At 31.4% G+C, this 22,363-nt stretch overlaps 2 long non-coding RNA genes across 5 annotated transcripts; one reads left to right on the top strand and one right to left on the bottom strand.

Annotated features, from left to right (window-relative positions):
- Positions 1–1,134: 1,134 nt before the first annotated feature.
- Positions 1,135–5,973, bottom strand: LOC146913435 (uncharacterized). Of its 4 annotated transcripts, none has more exons than XR_015013555.1 (5): positions 5,871–5,973; positions 5,579–5,796; positions 3,784–4,732; positions 2,124–2,283; positions 1,135–1,512 (listed from the first exon to the last, which is right to left on the bottom strand). It is a non-coding gene; the product is annotated as an uncharacterized LOC146913435 (long non-coding RNA). The 4 variants fall into 4 exon arrangements; XR_015013554.1 differs by having other exon boundaries at positions 5,579–5,784; XR_015013553.1 differs by having other exon boundaries at positions 5,579–5,973.
- LOC146913436 (uncharacterized) lies at positions 1,507–2,938 on the top strand. Its single transcript, XR_015013557.1, has 4 exons — positions 1,507–1,761; positions 2,022–2,072; positions 2,164–2,223; positions 2,636–2,938. It is a non-coding gene; the product is annotated as an uncharacterized LOC146913436 (long non-coding RNA).
- Positions 5,974–22,363: the final 16,390 nt, after the last annotated feature.

Raw genomic sequence — 22,363 nt, 5'->3', positions numbered from 1 at the left:
GATAAATACTCCCTCCGTTTTTTTTTTATCTTTTGATGTTTTATCTCTTGGCACAAGTCTTAAGGAGTAATTAAAGTATGCAAATATTTGTATGTTTTGGACTAAAATATTCTTATTTATAATTAAATTCGCATGTGATAAGTCAAATGTCACAACTCCTTTAATAATTTTATGGTGTGTTTTTCAATAAAAGTAAACTTGAGAAAAAATATTAAATATACTAAAACATCAAATATTTTATAATAAAGTTAAAGTTCTAAAACATTAAAAAAAAATTGAGGAAGTAACAATTTTCTTTAATCCCACTAAAATTTTCTTTAAATTTTTAGTCTATAAAAGTCTTTCAACACAACTTTTTATCACTCATTTTAAGTCAACTTCATACAAAGTCAGACAGTGACTCACGACCTTTTAGATTCGAAACAGTTAAAGTGAGTATGAGCACTAAGTCATGTGTAAAATAATTAGTGCTATGTATAATTTATAAGGGTCTTGGTAACGTGTGCCTTAACGACACAAGATAAGAAAATAAATGTAAAAATTCGATATTAGAAATTGTACATTCATAATCTTAAAAATTTAAAAACTTATTTTTTCAATGCAACATTTATTTTTAAATTCTATTTTTAGATCCTTATCTTGTGCCCTTAGAGTACAAGTTAACATTTTCCTGCTTATAATTGTGTCACACCACTTTTTCATTTCGTCTATACAATCTCGCTTGCAAGACCCTAATGAGGGACAATCACTATAGTCACACCATCCATGAATTGTTGAATGTGTTCTCTCTCTTTAATGCCAAAGTGAAGAAAAAAAATGTTAGTTGGTGGAGAGAGACGATTGCATGGAATACAAATCCTAAAGTGAGATGATACCTCCATAAAGTCAAGTGAACCCTAGTAGTAGTATCTATCTGAAAAAATATCTATAATCTTGACAAAGCAAAACCCTAAATCCCAACTGTTTTTCTCACATTTTGATGTTTTCTGATTTTCTACAAATTTTCAATTATTTTTTTCAAGGGTGCCGTATAAAACAAAAACATCCTTATCCAAGCAAACATTTGCACGTGGGGTTGCAAAGAAAATCATTTGCTCACATGGCAGACATCCCAAAAACAAGGGATGAGACAGATTTTATGACAATGTTTTTTTATAAAGTCAAAAAGCCTATGTGCCTACAAATCACATTTCAATTTAAATTTATTATACATATTTTTTGATTTGGATCCATCCTATTCTCTATAAATACATCAAGCATTTTGATCATTGGCACCAACACATCCCGTTCCTTCCTTCCTTCCTTCCTTTCTTTCTTCACTTCCTTCTCAATCCCCACCATCTTCATCAACAAGCTTCTGATTTTCAACCTACAATTAATCCTTGCTGAAACGATCCCCACCATCTTCATCAACAAGCTATTGATTTTCAACCTACACTTAATCCATGCTGAAATTCTCTAAAAAATAGAAATGATGCTACAATTGATCCTTGCTGAAACAATCCCCACCATCTTCATCAACAAAGAAATGAAAATAAAAAATAGTGACATGCAGCATATAATTTCTCTTTATACTTCCGTTTTCCCCTTCTTATGATACAAGCAAAATATATTGGTTATTTTCAGTTTCTTTTAAATGTCTCCAACTAGCAATGATGTCTAATGTTCTTTTTACAATTTATTTTCACTACACAGGTATAATCCGTCAGAGATGTTAATAAGATTGTAATGAAAATGCCTAAAAGGGATCTTGATGAGGAGGTAATGGCAATTTCAACAACATAAACAGATAAATTTAGTGACATGGAGCATATAGTTTTTGTTCACTTTTCTGTTTTCCCCCTTTTTTTCTGTCTTTCCCCTTCTTATGAAACAAGCAAGATAGCTAAGTTATTTTCAGTTTATATTAAATGTGTTTAACTAGCAGTTAATTTTAATGTACTTCTTACATTTGACTTATACCTGCACAAGTATAATACGTTCAGATGAAGAGCAATTTTATTTAACTTCTCACTGCACAGGTATAATATGTTCAGATGAAGAGCAATTTCATTTAACCTCTCACTGCACAGGTATAATACTTCTAACTGCACGATTATATTAGATAGAAAAGGAAAACTTACATGCTTTTGTTTCATTAATTCTACTCTTAACTCTTTGCAGAACTTCTGCTTCTTCTAGCTCCAAAAAATTAATACAAGATCCTTCTCTTTTGCTGCAGAGGTAATGGGAGTTTTCAAAGAGAATAGTGTTGGGTTCAACAAAATGCTTCAGAATCTCAGCCTACAATGAATCCAGACAGAAATTTAGCCAAATAATGAAAATAAAAAATAGTAGTGAAATGCAGCATTTTATTGTTAAATCACTTGCAAATTGCAATGATGCTCCAAAATTATTTCTTACTTTCTTGTGTAAATAGTTGCTTTAGTTTGTTTCTAAAGTTCCAATCTTGTGCATAACTGAAAACAGTTTATACTCAAGTAATAATACATCTATTTCTTTATTTTTAACATGTTCTTGAATAAAATTTATGATGAGTTGTACAGTACATACTTGAGTAATAATGCATCGTTACTTTATCTCCTTTTTCTTCTTATCATGCTATTGAATAAATTTTATGATATGTGTTGTGCAGTGCAATGAAATTCAAGGTAAATGGAGCTTCCAAGACAGGAAAACCCAACATAAAATTTGGCCAATGGGGATCAGACGCACAACAACGATAAACAACTACCAATAGAATACATCAATTACAGGAAAAAAAGTTGCAAAGTTTAGAATTTGTTTTCCCATTTCTATTACCTTAGAATCATTTTATTTATTTTAAAAGTTGAGAAGTTAGGGTTTGGCCAAGAGTTGAGAAAAAAGCATTAAATCAACAATGATTGTAATGTTGTATCTCTTCATCACCTACTCAAAATTTCCACATTCTATTTCATTCAGTGATTCATACTCATATTCTTCAATAACAAATCATGCAGTCAAAGCATATTTCAGATTCACAAATTTCATTTGGGTTCTGCTAATAAAATTTCAAGAATTATGTAGAAAAGAGTGCAAGTACGGTAAGAAATTTCATTTGGTGTCCACGTGTATGCCTTGCCAACTAGGGAGGCTTTCCATAAATTTCATGCAAGTACGGTAAAGTTAAAAAATGGTTGGACAAGATCCAAATTTGGGGGGATTTTAAAAGTACATTCGGTTGAAAAATGCAGCTCCAATACATGGTAAAAACCTTGAATTGTGGAGTTCAAAATAAAGCCAAAAAAGTCAAAAATCCTACTAACCTACAAAATACATATCAATTTCATTGTTGCTCTATAAGGGCTGTTTGAATTAGAATTTCTATTTAACAAATGATTTTTTCAATTAACTACTTTTGTGATTAGTTTAAGGTTGAACTTTTTGTGATAAGAAATAAAGAAGAAATGAGTGTATACTAAGGATCATCACAAAGTATGAAAGAAATTTCCCTCAGATAATAATGCATGTTAATTTTTATCTTTTCAAATTAGCAGAGTTTAAAATGTGGATCATACACTACTGTATTATCCAGATTCAGACAGAGGAATAAAAGAAAAAAAAATACATGTGAGAAACCATAGCATGGAAAATGTTGCAGCTTTTAGATTATGTTTCTCATGTCTATTACATTCGAATCATTATTGGAAGTGGTATAACCACTATGCATTCTTTAAACAAATTCAAACCAACTATTAGAAGGAGTTATATGCTTATCTTACAAGCAGAAAAAGATGTGTTAGATAGGAAAGGAAAACTTACATAATTTGTTTTACCCATCATTTCTACACTTATCACCTTCCTTGCATAACTATTGCTTCTTCTAACACCTTTCAACAGACTCTTGAAAGCTACTCCTTGAAGAATAGGAAGAACCTTTTCCCTTCCATCTCATTTCATGAGTGTTCAAAATGTCAACAGAAAATAGTGTTAGTAACCCATTTCAAATCTAGGTAGAGAGTTGCATGGAAATTCATATCAGTTTAAAGAAAAGAATACGACATAATAAGACATGATGAGGGTTATGGGGATTACATGACTCACTTTACACCATCTCAAGAGCTATTTATATGTATGTCCCATTTTGAAATAATTTAATATTGTTGACTTATTTATTTGATAAATAAATAGTATAAAAGACATTGAACTGAAAGCTTTTGAACAAAAGCCATTGGTTTATTTATAATTTTTCTATCAATACATAAATATAAAATTCCCAAAAGTCAACAGCTAGCATTGACAAATGATGAAAAATATCGTTCCTCAATATGGTTCCTCAATATGGAACATGATTTCATCGAGTTCAGAAACATTTATAATTTAGAATTGAAGCTCCAAGGAAAGTACTAATAATCGATGCTTATAATTTAGAATTAAGCAAATAAAAATATTGCATTCTGATGAAATATTTTGTTTTATACAATCATTTTGTTTCTAAACATTTTTCAAGTCAGATCAAATATTGACTTGGTCATAAAAATAAATAAAATCTGAGATACAAGTAAAAGTACCTGCACAGCTGCTATAAGGCAATCTAACCTAATCTTTTTGAATTTCTTCCAAAAAATGAAGTACAATATGTTCTCTGTTAGTTCTTCTTTAGGATCTCCCAAATGCATGCCCATCTATTCTATTACTCTAAGAATAGAGTTGAAACAAGCAATTGCCGTGTTACTTCTCTCTTGGACATCCTGTTCATTGCCAGCAGATGCTGCAAACATGAAACCATCAGCAAAATTTGAGTATTGGGTGTGTGTAGGAAGATACTTTTCTTAAACCATAGTTCAGTGACTAATTAAAACACTACACTAATACTTTATTAATGTGTATAAAGTACTCAAAATAAGGACAACTAACATTTATTAGAGAATGTTTGGAATATATTAGAGGTTATCACTTTAGAATTCAGATTTTGCTACACATTTTACAAGTAATTCAATAAACATACTCTAAGGTATAGATTTAACTACCTTTGTTCACATGCTTCTGTAATTATTTGAGATTATGTCAAATTTATTTTGGATTGTATTCAATGTACTAATTAATGTATAAAGAATTTCCAGTCACAAAATGACATTTGAAAGGAAGTCAAGGAACAAAAACTGAATTTGAGTATAAGGAATAAAAAAAATCAATAAAAAAGGTGAATGAATCAGTAAAAATTGGGAGAAAACCTTTCCTTCCAACGCAAACGAATGACCATGGTAATATCTTATATGCATAAAAATGGTAATTTCTCAAACAAACAGATATATAAATAGAGAAAAAAAAACTTTAAGAATAATTATAAAAATTGTTGACAAATTTAATGCATTGTAAGCATAAAAGGGGTCATTTCTCAAGCAACCACTCATGAAAATCAAATAAAAATATCAATTTTTTGTGAAAAAATAAATTCCAAATCTGGCCCAATTTATCAATATGTCACAAATTTATCAATTTCGGAGTTTAACAGCCTATGAGTTCATCTAACAGTGATTTTAATGAATAAAAACAAGAAAATAAAGGAAAAGAGATATTTTTTATATGAGATTGAAATTGAGAAGGGGTTATTGACCTGAGAGATGAAAGGAGCAAGGATTGAGCATTGAAGAGAAACCTTTGAGAAGAAAGAAGCAGAGAACCCTGATTTAACTTGGCCGTATAGTGCCATCACCACGATTCGTAACCCTAATTAATCTTTTGTGAAGATTCTGCGTTTTCTGTTTGGGAGAGTGGGGAGTGAAGTGTTTGATTGATGAAATATGCTGTCGTGAAACTGACCTATTATTCAATCTACTTTTTTTGTGATTCTGTTTAAATAGAGAGATAGACAAGGTTGAGATGATACAGAAAAAATAGTTATTTACCAGTTCGAGATCGACTATGGTGGTGGTGGGCGACAATATGCTGGGGGTGGTGGCGGCGGCTGTTGAGGAGAAAGATGAAGCGCAACTCTTAGGGTTTCAGAATAGGAGAAATGATTGGGAGTGGATAGAGGCTGCAATTTGATTTGGGAGATTGGGCTTGACCCAATTCTGGATTGTAAGAGGGAGAGTATGCCTAAAACGGTGGTGTGAATAACAATATGTTCAAAATTGTATTTAAGTTGAATTTAATAAAATAATTTCAAACATGGAATTTATATTATTTAATTTAATTTTAAAATTACTTACACTCTCAAACATATCTCAAAATATTTATTCAAAATATTTTCAAATACAAAAATAGTAAAAATATTTAATGGTAAAGACTACTAAAACTCACACGCACACTGTAAAGTCCCGAGTTCGAATCCAGATGAAGGCACTCAATCTAACAATTTCGACATTATCAGTTGATACTAATTGTTATAGTTAAACTATAATTTGTTTTTTAAGGGAACTTCAGTTGATGCTAACAATTTTGAACTTCAATTTGATTTTGGACTAAAATGTTTGATTTTAATTTATAAGGATCATTTACTTAATCAACCTTACAATTTTTGATTTTATTATGTAATTGAAGAGTGATTTAGGTACCAAAAAGGTATAAGGAATTTAATATATTCTGAATATGGATAACTGTCGACCTCAATCGCCAATTTCATGTACGAAGAAGTCTTTAAATAAAATTAGTTATTTGTTATGGGTTTTAGTACTAGAATGTTTGTTTTGTTTGGTAAGGATGTAATAAAAAATTTGTTTCAGTTTTATTGGGTATTTTTGCTCATGGGGGATCACTTTTGTTTTTGTTGTATTATGGTTTGAAAGTGTTTACCTCCACATTTTACTATGGTGGAACCTCTACTATTTAGTTCAGTTTGTCTTAAAGATTAATTTCAATGGTTATTTCTCCAAAGATTTTTATTTTAAAAGTCGAAAACCATGGATTATCAATTAGTTTTCAAAGAAACATATTTAACCAACGTACCAATGATCGGATAATTGTTTTGAAGTTAAGGTAATTTTTAAATCCTGCATTTCAAAATGGTTAATTTGCTGGGTTATGGCTTATCCGAAAATCATGGTGAAAATGTTATTTGTCAGTACACGCGTTGTCAATCATTGTGGTACTATTGTTTTTTTGAGTTACATTGCGTATGCCGAAGATAAATTTACCCGTGCGTCCGCGCACGGGTCGCACACTAGTACACACAACAAATAGAAATAGAAAAGGAAACAACTAGTATGTGTTTTGTTTGAACTAGGATATGAAGTCAACTGTGAGCGTGCATGCACGCAAAGAAACCAAATTAACATGTTGACTAACCAATCACGTGTGAACGAACCAAGACGAGAATAAATATACTGTACACCCTCCGGTTACTAATATAAGCAAAAATTCATTTTTTAGGTTCATTCAATTAATGATGTATATAGTTTTTATTATAGACTACATACTACAGTTTCTCTTTTCTGATCTAGAGATCTTGACACCAAGTATTACTTCAAGATTGTCTAGGTCTTTCTTATCAATGTTGATAAACAATGATTTCACATAATTTACAACATGAGTCTTTGAACCAAATGTGAGCAAGTCGTCTACATATAAACATATGATCGGGCAAATGTTATTTCCATTTGTGTAGTAATTACATTTGTCACTTTCATTCACTTTATACTCATTCAATAGGATTAGAATGCCAAATTTTTCAAGTCATTCCTCAGGAGTTTATTTTAGACCATACAAAAAATTATCTAACTTACTGACCTTGTTTTCCTGTCCATGAATTACAAAACCTTCAGGTTATTCTATATAGATTTCTTATTCTAGTTCAGCATAAAAAAGGAAACTTTCACATCCATTTAGAGTACTATCGAGCTATGAACAGTGGCGGAGCCATAAAATTTATGGAGTCTGGGCAAAAAATTTATCGCAAATTCACATGTGACATAATATATAAACGGTCATAAATCGAAATAATAGAGGTTCCTCATTTTGTCAACAAAAGTACAATTTAAAATAGGGTTATTAATTGAAATTGACCATGTAATATACGCGAAGTCTGAAAAATTGACCCTGTAATTAAATAACGTGTAATTCGAGATTTTTATTATTTATAACCCTGTAATATACGTGAAGTCCAAAAAAGCAACCAAGAGAATGAATTTTTCATGACTTTTTAGAGACGAGTTAAGAACGTTAAAATATGGCTTTACACGGAAAAAATTATAAATTTTCGACAAACGACAAATTAATTATGAATTTTTAAAGTGTCAAAAACTCAAAAAAAAATCAATGAAAATCTCGACCTAGCTATAAATCGAATTTTGAGCTCATTATTTGCAGAGACATATATAAAAATACATAAAAAGGATCTGTAAAGTTTCATAGCATTTCAAAGTCGTTTAAATTTATTTTGATTTTTCAACCAAAAGGTGCAAAATTGAAATTTTGTTCCGCGAAATCGTATACTCACAAGTCAAATTTAGTTCCCTAATTTTGTAGGCATGACTAGAACATGATAAGAACCTTCACAATGAAATTTTGTAGTTTTTAAACGAGATACCAATTAATTATAAATTGTTTAAGAAATGCATAATTATGTGGGAATAAAAGTTCATAATTAATTTATCCTTGGTCGAAGAAATTTAATTTTGTGTAAAGCTATATTTTAACGTGCTAAACATGTATGAAAAAAATAGTGAAAAAATTCAACATGTAGGTCACATTTTTAGACTACGTGTATAATATAGGGTGGTCAAAATAAGAAGAAATTCAAGTTACAATGCTAGAATATATGTTTTGTATTTTACAAGGTCATTTTTTAGACATAATGTATATTACAGGGTCAATTTGAACAATTAACCCGTTAAAATAAGAGAGATGAACCCGTCAATAGTGTGCTAAATAAAATTAGGAGGTAAATGTCTTTTCCGAGCCTATTTGCGTGTGAGAATTTTCAGATTTTGCCCAAATTTTTCTTTTTGTAAGTGTGTTAATGGGCTTTTGGGTTGGGTCTAATGTGAAAAAATTATCGATCGAGCCCGGCCGACCGCCTGAGGTCGCCGGGCGGTGAAACCGCCCCTGGCTATGAATAGCAGCTAAAGGTACTAGTACCCTTATGGATATGATTCTAGAGACTAGTGAATGAGTATCGAAGAAGTCTATATTTTTCTCTTTGTAGAAAACCTTTCCCTACAAGGAGAGCCTTGTATTCATCAATCGTACCACCAGGTTTTAGTTCCTTTTTTTTCAAAATCCAAATACATCTGATTGATTTGCAACCATGAGCCAAGTCAACTAATGAGCCAAGTCAACTAAGTGTCATGTTTCGTTAGACTCTAGAAAATTCATTTCATCGTTTATTGCTTGCCATAATTCAACATCCAATGAGAATGTACCTTTTTTAAGGCTTAATGGATCTTCTTCCAATGTATAAAGCATATAATCAGGTCCAAACTCTTTAGCAATATTTCTTGTAAAAATAACAAGCTTTAATATTTAATATGATTGTGATAATATTTGTGTCGTTTGAAATTTGAAGTTTCACGAAATCATGAGTTAGTTGCTATGAGCTACTATCTAATTTATATAAACAATCTTCTTTGGGATTCCTAGCTAGACATCCAATAAATTGCTGACGATTTATTTATTTTTTTGACAATTATGAACCATTTTCTTTTACACTAGTGGGGATTAACAAGTGTTCTATATTTAATATATTTGAATTTATACGTGACATTGTTATAATTGCTAGTAATTTTTATTTTATTTTGAAAGGCTAGTAATTTTTTTAAGAGGTGATGATATGTCTGTTTAATGTACTTTTGATCAATTAAGAGGTAATAGTTTCAACTCCTCTCACTACCAAAATAACAACAAAGACTTTTCTATAAAAAATAAAAAAAAAAAAAAAAAAAAAAGAGGAAAATTGAAACCGTATAGTAGAAAATTGAACCATGATCAGAGTGGACTTTCTTTCCAGATCAATAGTTAAAAGGACATTTTGTCAAAAAAAAAAAAAAAAGAGAGAGAAAAGGACATTTTCACATAAATAACAAACACATGAAATGTAAAATTAAATAAAAAGTAACGAATAATTTTATAACTAAAACCAAAAATAATAATGAAAAAATCAAGCAAATCCCATTATGTAAATGGTATATTTTTTTTTAATAGTACAAATCCCAATACAGTTAAAACTCTATAAATTAATAATGTCAGGACCGGAGAAATTTATTAATTTAGAGAGTTATTAATTTATCGATAAATTAATAATTATTAATTTAAAGAGTTTTTAAGTAATTATACTGTACATACCAAACAAAAAGGCAAATTAGTCTATGCCTCTTAGAATTACGTTGCAGTGAACCTTGAGACTTAACGTAAATTAGTAACTACCGTGTTCATATGCATTGGAAATCAATAATGACTTTTGAAGTACAAAAAATGTAAACAAGAGGAACAAACGTGTTCAATGTATTCTTAATATATATTTTTTTTCAGTTTCTATGAATTATTAATTTATGATTTTTTTGGGACCAAAAATTATAAAGGGATCTCCCGAAAAATTATTATCTTATTATTTTATCGAGTTTTTCAATTTTTTACATTGGCCCAAGTCGGGACCAGACAAATTTATTATTTTAGAGAGTTTATTAATTTACCGAGTATTAAATTAAAGAGTTTCTACTGTATTCAAGTCTTGGGTAGTTCAATTTCAATAACATACAAATTCATATAACATAAGGGTATAAAATCATGTATTGTAGAAGAGGGACCACAATGCATATTTCTAGTTAATTTGTGTTGTGTGTTGACAAAACATATTTCTTTTTTGCTCAATGCATAAAACACATTCGTTTCTTTGGTATGCATTATTTATGTTGCATGCGCTGACATTTGACCTCATATATACCCTCATTGATATAGTGCGACTGCAATGAGCCAATGACTAATGGGGTGACGTTTAGCCTGGGTAAGGCAACTTGTTTCCCACCATGGGAAACTTTGCTTTTTACCTACAGCTGACAGTCATGACCTGTTGCAATAATAAAAAAATAATAATTAATTAAAACATATTAAAATGCCAATAATCCCAATCCAATTGCATTCCTGAGAACAAATTACTCCTCTGTTGCCATAATCCCAATCCAATTGCACACTATTGAAACAAAAAATTAAAAGAAAACGGTTCTAATGAAAGCGATATATTTAACGGTTCAATGTTTGCATCCTTCTTATCTCCTCTTCTCTGCTTCTTCCTCCACCATATTTCACTCATCAGAATTTGGATCCGGCGGTTGTTGTTTCAGTCACAATAAAATTGGGATTCTGATTTTTTTGACACAAATTGATTCTGATACAAAAAGAATAGTGAAATCAAAACGGAGAAAAATAGAAAAATGCTTATGGGTACCTTTGTTATTTCTCAGTGAGTGTTGATGTTTCTCAACAGGACATTGCTTAATTTTTTTTCAGCATGCAGAAAATTGTTGAATCAGAAATTTTAATGGTGGACTATTTTTAACATTCTTAAATACAAATTGAAGTTGGCTTTCAATATTTACAGATTTGGGTTCAATATTTTGGATCTTTAAATCAGCTTCTGCATCTTCTTTACCAAACTTCTTCACCGTTTTGGTTCTTGATGCAGAGTTATTTTCTTCTTCATCATTTTGAGTTTTAGAGTTGTATGGTTTGTTTTGTGAATGGGAGAATAAGAGGAAGAGGAGGAAGCTGGTTTTCCTGGGTTTGAGATGATGAATTATAATGAATTGGTGGGGTCGGTTTTTTTTACACAATAACCATCAAAAAGTTACAACAATTACCAAGTAAAAGATCTCAGCCATCTAAATAAAAAACTATTAAATCTACGGTCCAGGTTAAACTTTCCCATGATGGGAAAGAACTTTCCTTTCCCATACTAAACCTCACCGACTAATGGTCCCTCATTTATATGTGTGGCAAAAGGGATGAGATCACAAACGAAATTGAAAAGGAAAGCAAAGCACAAACTTAGGAGAGTTTATCCTCTTAGTTTTGACATCAAATATACTAGTGTGTTAACCCGTGCAATGCACGGGTGATAGACTATATTTTCTTAATCTTAAATTGTTTTATTTTTTTTAATTATCAATGAAAATTATTTATCCCGTGAATTTTTAAATATTCCCGTATTTTTTGTTAAAAATAATGTTAGTATTTTTTTGCCGCAATGATGACAAATATGTGTCACATGTATTTATGTTTATCAGTGGTAAATATATGGCCCGTGTTTTTACGTATAAATGAAAAATATATTTATGGGTTTCAGTTCATCGTCGATGAAGCGCCACAACGGCTGTCCTTTTAGAGTCTTGGTGTGTGTTGATTCTATTGTGGTCATTGGTTTCGTTCAACAATGTCGTTGTCTTGTAGAGCTATGGTGTTGACGCGATTATGAGTTAGTCTCGGTCTGGTTTTTGCTATTTTTTTCATTTTTGTTTATTTGTGTTTGTTTTTGTTTTGTTTCGTGGAAATGAAGATGGTTAGTGACTTTGTTTCGGCTCTGTGATTTTGTCTGAAAATCATGAATCTCGTTTTCTGGATTGAAGGTATGGGTTCTTTAGTTTTGACGTTGTTCTGTTGGATGCATGTTTGGATTCAACATAACTGGTTTTATCCTGATGTTGGTCGAAATGGCTAGGTGCGTAGATGCTCCGTGTTGACGGTAGTACTCGTTCATCATACCTAAAATATTGTATCCGTCGTGGTTGCTTCTTGCATCGTTGGTGGACAGTGGTCGATTTATGTCGTTTGTTCATCCCTTGATCTGGACTGCGACTGAAGTTTCAAGACCACTGCGACTTTGTGGATTCGGTTCGTAATTGATTGTTTTGACTCAAAAGGGCATTTATGGTCTTCTGATACTTTGAAGATAATTGTTGGAACTTGGGTCGTTTCTGTGTTGGCAGACAATCGTTGGATTGTCGCGCCCCTACGGAGGTTCGCTAATTTGTACGTGGTAATGGTTGTTTAGGTCTGTTCTTTTTTATTACCATTTTTGTACTGAATAGTTGGGTTCTGCTTTTGTGGTTTACTGGGTCAGGTCGTTGGCCCCCAACCCAAGTCTTATATTTCCTTCTCTTGATAAAAACTTGTCCTGTATATTTTTCTATTTATCTGGTTTTTGGTAAACACAATGACAAACATATAGTTTTATTGAAAAATAATAGTAGTCTCTTGTTTATTTCAAAGATATTTATTATAATAGAAAAATGCTTTCCCTCGATGTTTTTTTTTTATTTTTTATATTTAACAGTAATGATATTTATCTCTTATTTTTTAGTTTCTTATTTTGACAAAAAAAATTCATATGCAAGAAGCAATGTAGTCATTTGAGATTGTAATTTTTCAATCAATGCAAAATATATCTTATAAATAAAAAAAATCTATTTTTGCAGATTTGAAATTTTATAATTCTAGTTTTTTAATTTTGAAATTATGTCATTTTATATAATTATTTATTTAGATTATTTTTCAAAATTTTGTTGTTGAAGATTTTTGTTTGATTGTTGGTTATAATTTGTTACTTTAGTATGTCATAAATGGTGTCATTAAAAAAAATGTTTGTCTTAAATGGTGTAATTGGACTATGACTTTTATGCTTCAACCTTACATTGCCACATGTAACTTTTCTTTTAAATTTGATTTGGATATGCCATGTGTATTGTTCATTTTAAACATTCTCAAATGTATGTATAGAGGATACCCCTTCTCATGTCATGTTCCTCTCATCGTCGTAGGTCCCCCAATATCGAAGATATGTGTCGTCGGGTCCCTTAGCGACGGGTTTAATCAACTATCGTATAGAATTACGACGGTTTCTTTAAAATCGATGAACTCTTAGTTCTTTTCTATTTCTCTTTAAAATTGAAGATTGACAAACAGTTTGTTTTGTTGTTCATTTGTTAACAACCATTTATTTGGTTCATATTTTTACTTCAACTCCAAACAAGTTCAACTCGGTGATGAGCGGTTGATTTTGGCTGGATAATACGGTCTATGAGAAATAAGTCAATGACATTAACAAAATTGCTAAAAAAAATACAAATAAATAATATTTTTGCTAAGTTCCATTGTGCCCGAAATCTCACTACTACCCTTACAAGTGAATAATACTCAGCTAGAACAACGTTAAGAATATAGTTTTACAACATCAATAGACAGAGTGCAATGGCTGTAAATTATGTCAATTTATTTTAATAAAACTCATCTTCTCCAATAATCAAAACAGAAATTATTTTATTTTTATTTCTTTTAAAAAAATAAAAAAATATAGTATTAACTGCTTTATTAGATATTTTATCACCGACATTACATTTGTCCGAGTATAATTGTACTTGGCCCCTAAACAAACAAGGTCTTGAATTCAAGCATGATGGATGAAAACAATATGATTCAGAGGGAAGACCTATTAATAGTGGCCAACCAAGTCTCATATGAAGACTAGTCATTTATAAAAGTCAATGGATACCTCACACCAAAAATATTGTAACAAAAATATATATATAATTTGTCCTTTCGCCTTTATTGACAATGTCAATTTGAATTTCTCTCAGCTGGTATTCTTAGTTCGATACATTATGAGAGTCCAGCTCCATATGCATTAGACCCAACCTACATTAATTTTGAACAACCTAACTATACTTGCTTTTGTACAAATCAATTTTAAGGAAATGCTAACAGTTACTCTTAAAACATCGATCAATGAATTAAAAGAGATAATTTTTACATAAATATAATGATGAATTTATTAATTGTCAAATTTCGACTATTTTCTAAGGCAATATTTATTTTTATGAGTTCATTAAACATAGCATTTTTTTTAGCAATCATTAAACATAGCATGACACTTATATTGTGTTTGGAACAAAGAAATTGGTCATTATATTTCTCCTGATTGAATATGCCAAAAAAGGTTAGAGGGAGATATATAAAACTCATGGATCCAATTACAACCATGACTTTTCTATAAAGAAAATAGAAGAAAATTGAAGCAACATAGTAGTAAATTTAAGAATAGCATAAACCATGATCAGAGTGGACCTTCTTTCCAGTTCAATAGTGAAAAATATATTTTCACATAAATAACAAAATATGAATATAAAATTAAATAATAAGTAACAAATAATTTTATAACTTCAACCAAAAATAATAATGAATAGATCAAGCAAATCCCATTATGTATTTTAATAGTACAAGTCCATATTTCTAGTTAATTTTTGGTGTGTGCTGCATCAAATGTACAAAACATTATTATTTTTTTGCTCATGGATAAAACACATCTTAATCTTTATGTTATTATATTATGTTCTACTATTTATGTTTGGAAGCAAAGCAAAGCAAACACACAAGGATGTTGGAAAGTATAGTTCATACTTTGTTGTTTTTTTATGAACTTGTTCATATGTCTCTCAATGGGTTTCTCATTAGTACTACTCCCTCAGTTTCAAAATACATGTCCAAGTCAACCACTTCACACATGCCAATGCACAATTTTGACCGTTAATATCTTTAATTATCTAAAGTAAAAAATTATAAAAATTTAATATTTTAAAAATATTTGTCGAGACAAATCAAACAACATCTTACATGTTATAATATTTGTATTTATACATTAGTTAAAAATTATGGTCAAAGTAAGTCAAGTGAATAGTGCACATTGCAAAAATTGGACATGTATTTTGAAACGGAGGGAGTACTAAACTAGTACGTACAGTATTTATTCGACCATTATGAATGAGAAAAATATGATTGAAAGAAAAGACCTATTAATAATGGCCAATCAAGGTATAGATAAAGGGAATTGTATAAACCTTGTTAACCATTGTAACCGGAAATGTCACAAATTAAACACTTTTCCCATTGTCTACCATTGCATAATAGTTGAAAAATCTAAATGTTACATAACACAAACATTTTTCTTTGATCTAAATTGTAAATTGTTTCAATTCCAATCAAATTATCATCATTGAACATATATATAACTGTGGACAACATGCCAATTATGTGTTCTCAACTAGTGTTGTCAACCTCGTAAAAAATAGCATTTTTCTTTTAATTCCATTACACTATAGTGTTATGGTGCATGGAATGAATAGCTCTCTTGGTTAAGCTAAGCGATCAAATAAGTTAAGGAGTAGAGTAGAAGGAAGGGTGATTTTGCATATTGGTAAGGATAATAGGACAGGTACTTACTGGTTTTTCAGCTCATTGTCCCACAGAATATGTCAACTCTATCAGACTTGGGAAGGAAAGCTCCATTTACATGTCTTCTATCTAATAATTTTAAGAAGGTCTCTCATGTATTATGGAAGCCTTGTTCTCTGTTCACGGAGGTTCCTCGGTTTGTCAGGCAGGTGTCTAAAATTCATACATGAACCCTTATGGCTGTGGTTTTTTTTCTTTTGCAAGATATATATTTTTGTTTGAGGGGTTCTTATGCAAGATATTGTTATCCCTGTCATCTGCTTTTTATGTTGGTGATGAAGAATATGTTATAATTACTACCAGGTAAAAACTTGAAATAAGAGTATGGCAAGATTTTGTATAAAGCAATCATAGTATAAACACTTGTTTTTGTGTTAACAAAGAAAGTGATAGCTATGAGGAAATACTTCAATGGCAAGCAACCAACGTCTAAATTCTAAACTATAATAAAAATAGAACTGGTAACTAAGGTATTTGACTCAAGTATCAGGTTTTGAATTGTCGTCCTTATGACGTGTTTTTCAGCAGGCCTTCTGGCCTGTTCAGCTATCATAGACGTCCGCCTTCCACTGACCTCCGAGCCTGAGGTCATTTGATTCAGTCCTTGCAGACTTCCCTGAGGAAAGAACCCACTTTGCTGCCCTATCTTCCTTCTCTTAGTCTTTCTTAGATGTAAAACCAGTCTGTTCAAATACAAATTAAAATGTCTCAAGTTTACGTATATTCTCAATACAAGAAACCCTAATGCAATGTAGTTATCGAATGCAAAAATGATCCATATCTTCATTTCATTTCCATCTTTCCACCATTCATTTTCTAGGAAGAAGGAAAGAACAACACAATAGAATCAAATCAAACTAACTAGTTCTTATCGTTCACATTACCGTTCCGATGCTATGTATGGATCAAATTCACTCTTGCATGTGTGGGTGTCATACTCGGTGGTTATGACAGAGGTGCACCACAGCTGTATTTTGGAAACAAGTTTCTTGTATTTTGGAAATTTCTTTCATAAATAACCAACTTTAACCGTGAACATCTTTGATAGGTGGCTCACAAGGGATCAGTACATGAAAATTGTTCGAAATTTCAATGATATTAGACAAAGTCTTCCATTGGTAAAACCCTCTTTTCTTGTTTTTTTCCTTGTTTCTCTAGAACCGATACTGATTGGGTCGTTAGTAGTTGAAAGAACAAAGAGAACTATGGATTTCTATATTCGAGGATGTCGTTGATAACTGTTAAGAGTTTCAAGTGTGATCATTAAGTACTATTCTAGTCGGTCTACCATGAACCAGAGTGGTCCATCGTAGACCACTCATCAAGATGGTCAAGCAATATAACCCACCAAAAGCATGTCGGTAGACAGTTTTTGTTCCTCAAGCATGATAAAAGAGTTACTAACACAATGGTAAACCAGCAACAAAAAGATCATAAACTAGCATTCTGGAGATGTAACTTTTATCACCACTTTTATGTTATGCACAAATCACTATTGTTAAATGTTAAAAAATCACAAAATAGCTTTGTGTTTCTCTAACACTCTGATCTTATATAATATATTTGTAATATTTGAATTATTTTTCAAACATTATGATATGGATTGTATGAATTAAGTGATAATACTACTAGAAAAATTCAAATTAGAGACAGGCTCAATCAGTTTCTAAAATGCAAAAGACCCTTCTCTAAACACATTAGAGACGGGTATTAGAGACGGAAGTAGTTCTATGATTGTTTGGCTCGTCGCTAAGTTATTAGAGACGGATTTACTGATTCCGTTTCTAATTGGAGACGGAAAAAGCTTGTCGCAGCATTATATACTCCTCTACAATTGGACTATGAGAAACTAATACATAAATATGGAATTTCAGTCAGAAGATATGCCAAATTACACTAATTCAGATGGATCAGTATGTATCATTTTTAAGTTCTCATTGAGAATGGAGAAGACAAGAGAAAATTGTTTTTTTTTTATTTGGTTCATTATCATATTTTTTTTTCTTTCCTTTATATGTTATTGGCATTAACCAATTGGTCTTTTGCAGGTTAAGATTTAAAAAGATAGTGAAGTCGGACAGAAAATAATTGGTACTCGAGTGGATACTATTGAAATTGTATGCATGTACATTTATATTTACATATTGTAATTAGTTTTAAGAATATTGCTAAGTTTCGCCAGCTTTGTCGATCGTAAAAAATAGCAGTTTGTTCAAGTATGCTACACTACATCGCTATAGTGCCACAATACCTACTATTTTGCAACATTTTGTACTAACTTGCTTATCGCCGAACAATAGCAATTTGTTCAAATACCGCTACACTATACAATGCTATTTCACAATACAGATCAACTTTATAGCAGTATAGAGTAGTGTGATTTGAACAAACCGTAAATGATAGGGATAACTCTCTAGCTATTAAATTACTTTGCCTTTGGTCTTTGAATATGGAGTATTTATAGGGCTTTAGATTCCAATCTCTTCTAGATATATAACGTTGTAGAGTGGTATAATTTAAACAAACTGGTATTTTCCGCAATCCAAGATTGACAACACTTAGCATGATAGGTGCGATTCTTGATTTATTCAGAGGTATAGTTTGTAGCTTCTGATATTTCACAGTGAGACGAGGCAAAATCGTGAATTTAAGTAAATAGAGCAGTTCTAAGAAGATGCTAAATTCAATTGACTGGACAAGTTTTAGGTCATCGCATGACGAGAAGAATGACACTGGAGGAGGGGGTGGGGCCAGAGAGAGAGAGGAGCTATAAGACGACAAAAACTGTCAACTGACTTGCTTGGTATGTTCCATGGGAGGCTCTACATTCGTAGACAAGGATTCTAGAGGTATAAGTGTGCTTCTTTCAATGGTAGAAATCAAATTATTCAAAACTTCCGTAACAAACAAAAGGTATGAAAACATACTATATTTAGAAAGTTACATACTAGAGAAGAGGATAGCAATAAAGTAGTGATGGTCTAGTAGCATTCCAATGATAAATTTCATAAAGTTTTCTAGGGAGGATCTATATTCATACACTTGCTTATCAGTAGTGTTGTAAGTCGCAAATCTTATCAGTAATGTTGTTAATCGCAAATCACATAAAATTTAAAAATAGAGATTTACTCAAAGTACACCATGCCTTACCTTTTCATGTTGACGGTTTGATTCCTCACACACCCAGCTCATTTCATGTTGGAAATTTTTATCCTTTGCCTCATCATGAACTCCATATATACGGTTTGGCAACTGTCATATTGACTTATATAAAGAGTAGTGTGCATGGGAAAAAGATTCCGTCTTTTTTATATTTTCTTATATTCTACGAGTTATCAAATATGCCCTAATCACAAATTGTAACGAATTGGTACATACAATAAACACATGAACTTGTCCAAATACAAAGTTGGCCAAGTTTCACATTCACATTAAAAACATAAAAATTACGACAAACACTGGAAATAATCAGGCTACTTACATCTTATCTACTTCAATAACTCCTTGTAAGCAAGTCATATCCGCAAGCTTCAACTTTTCAATCTCTCTACCAAGACATTAGCAAGATAACATTGTAAGACAAAATTCTGATGTCGAAACTGATGCAATACAGCATAAGACAGAATCAAATAAACGTTAATCAAATTTGTGCACATACTTATACCAAATTCTTGCATTTTAGGTTTATACCCTCCCTAGACCAGCGGCGACAACCTTGTACTAAAGAAAACTTGCATTTCGAAAGAAAACCATAATAGGTTTCAAAATACACATGTAGATTTTGGCATGAACAGCGGGAATCAGAAAAAAATTTGCACTATACAAAAGAAGGGATTGGAGCAGTAATATATCGCACGGTTTTCGATTTCAAACATCCAATCTCAAATTAACTGTTGAGGTCATTCAACCCAATATTGTTATTGTGTAATCTAAAACATCCAATTTCAGATTAATTGAGTTAAAGCCGAGATTGTTTACTGCGTGAAAATGCGTGCTTTTCGCACTGCAGGGAATTCGGATCCTCAATTTAGTATTGAATAACATAACTGTATTACAGATTACATATGCCGCACCAAAAATACCTCTAAAACAAATACCAATACAAAGAAATCAGTAAAAAAATATCACATGGAATTTCAGCAACAAAATTTAATAGCCAAGGCAACTAACTATGAAAGTCTTAGACATTGCAATGAAATAAAGTAAACTCGACACCAGAATGTTTCGCCAAGTGCAACTGTGGTCCATCTCTGTCATAGTCACCTAGTATGACACCACATCCAAGTGGTCTGCAGCACCATTATAGTTCGGTTATTAATATGAAGGATGTGGAGATACGATACAAGACGGTCAGTTTCGTGTTACCTGAGTCACCGGTATACTGTGCAAAGGTGCACATAACTAGCCACATGATCAGCAAGTTCCTTGACAGGAATTGGATCACCGTACAAGCTGAAAAGTAATTTATGCCAGAATAAACATTCTTTCTTTTCAAAATTTACACGCAAACATCTACGAAAACCTCGGAATTATGAGATCTATCATTATAGGCCCCCTTCCGTTTTTAGGAATACTAGGATGCAAGGAACTGGGAAAACGTGGACTCTCACACCAGCGTGAACATTGTCAGGCTACAGGTAATTGGTTTCTCTCGAACCTCATGCAACTATAATAATCATAACGCGGTTAATAAGAGCTTATAATAACCTAAAACGATTCGATGTTTTCTTTACAATAAAGTTGAGTACAAAGGAAAAAAAAAACAGTTGAATCATTACTTAGGGTTTCAATTAGTCGCCCTAAAATATAATTTACAAGCTGCACTTTGATTTGCACTCCATATGTCTCTTTGCAAGGCAACTTTTTAGATCTTCTGACTAAGGGGAAAAACAACAATAACTTTGAAAGAATTGTTTCCAAGATGGGAATGCTAGATTCTACCCCCGTAAACCTAACCTTACTTGACAGTACTTTCATCAAATGGAAAAAGTTAACAAGTAATATTTGTGGTAAATGTAAACTCCAAGCCAGTGGAAATGATAACCCTCCTTAATAGGGCTGCAATGATTCGAGTCGATTCAAATTCTTCTAAGCTTGAGTCGATAAGAATTAGTTCAGCTCGAAACTCGACTCGAGTTCTAAGCAAACATTTTTTACTCGTTTTAAGTTCACAAGCAACTCGATTCAGCTCGTCGACTCAAATCATATAATTCAAAAATCATTTTTTAATCAATAAAGTATATAATCATTTTTCTATATCTTTGATCTTTTAATTTTCCTTTTTAAAATGAAAAATTGAATTAAATAAAAAGTTATCACAGGCATATATTGTTTAAAGGACAGACACAAATACAAAGTTCATACCTGCATAAATATACAAATAAATATAGAAAACTAAAAATATAGCAAGATACAAACAAACAAAAAAAATTAATTCAAATAAGCACACTAAAACTAGTACACATAACATAGACAAAACTCAAGGTAATTCCACAATTAGAATTGACAGTACCTAAAAAAAAAACTCTCCCATTTCCACACACATAAACGCATGCACGCACGCATGCGCGCACACAGATATACATACATATAATCGAGTCAAATCATGAACCAATTGAGTTAAACTATATATATATAGTTCAAATTCAACTCATTTAGTTAATGAACAAAATTTTCCGTTCATTTAGTTCATGAACCAAGTTCGACGAGTTAATTATCGAGTCGAGTTTCGAACTATATTCGAGTTGATTAATTGATTCATTAGTGTAGTGTACTATATTTTTAAGAGGTCAAATGAATTCTGGACGAGTTAATTGTCGAGTCAAGTTCCAAACTATAATACATCAGGTTCCATTGTTCCAACAACCATGACTTATCCAACAACTACTCTCAAAATCAGGAAATTCTGATCAAATTCTATATAAAAAAATAACTTCTAACCACACTGCATTACTCAAATATAAATTTAGCTTCATATTAATATATATATATATATATATATATATATATATATATATATATATTATTTGAATGTTAGGGTAACAAAGTACCTGTAATATCCCGGGCCAATGGATATGACAACCCTCCTAGCATTCGGCTGTGGAATGCTCCAAAGCGCATCACTAATCGTCCTGTATTGTCTGCTTCCCCCCTTGGCTAACGGTTAGAGTTATTTTCCGGGATT

This window comes from Medicago sativa, chromosome 6 (assembly GCF_051527215.1).
Source record: "Medicago sativa cultivar Bolivia chromosome 6, Bolivia_mono, whole genome shotgun sequence".
In the NCBI taxonomy this organism is placed as follows: Eukaryota; Viridiplantae; Streptophyta; class Magnoliopsida; order Fabales; family Fabaceae; genus Medicago; species Medicago sativa.
The sequence above is the reverse complement of the archived record's forward strand: the minus strand, read 5'-3'. Positions and strand labels throughout refer to the sequence as shown.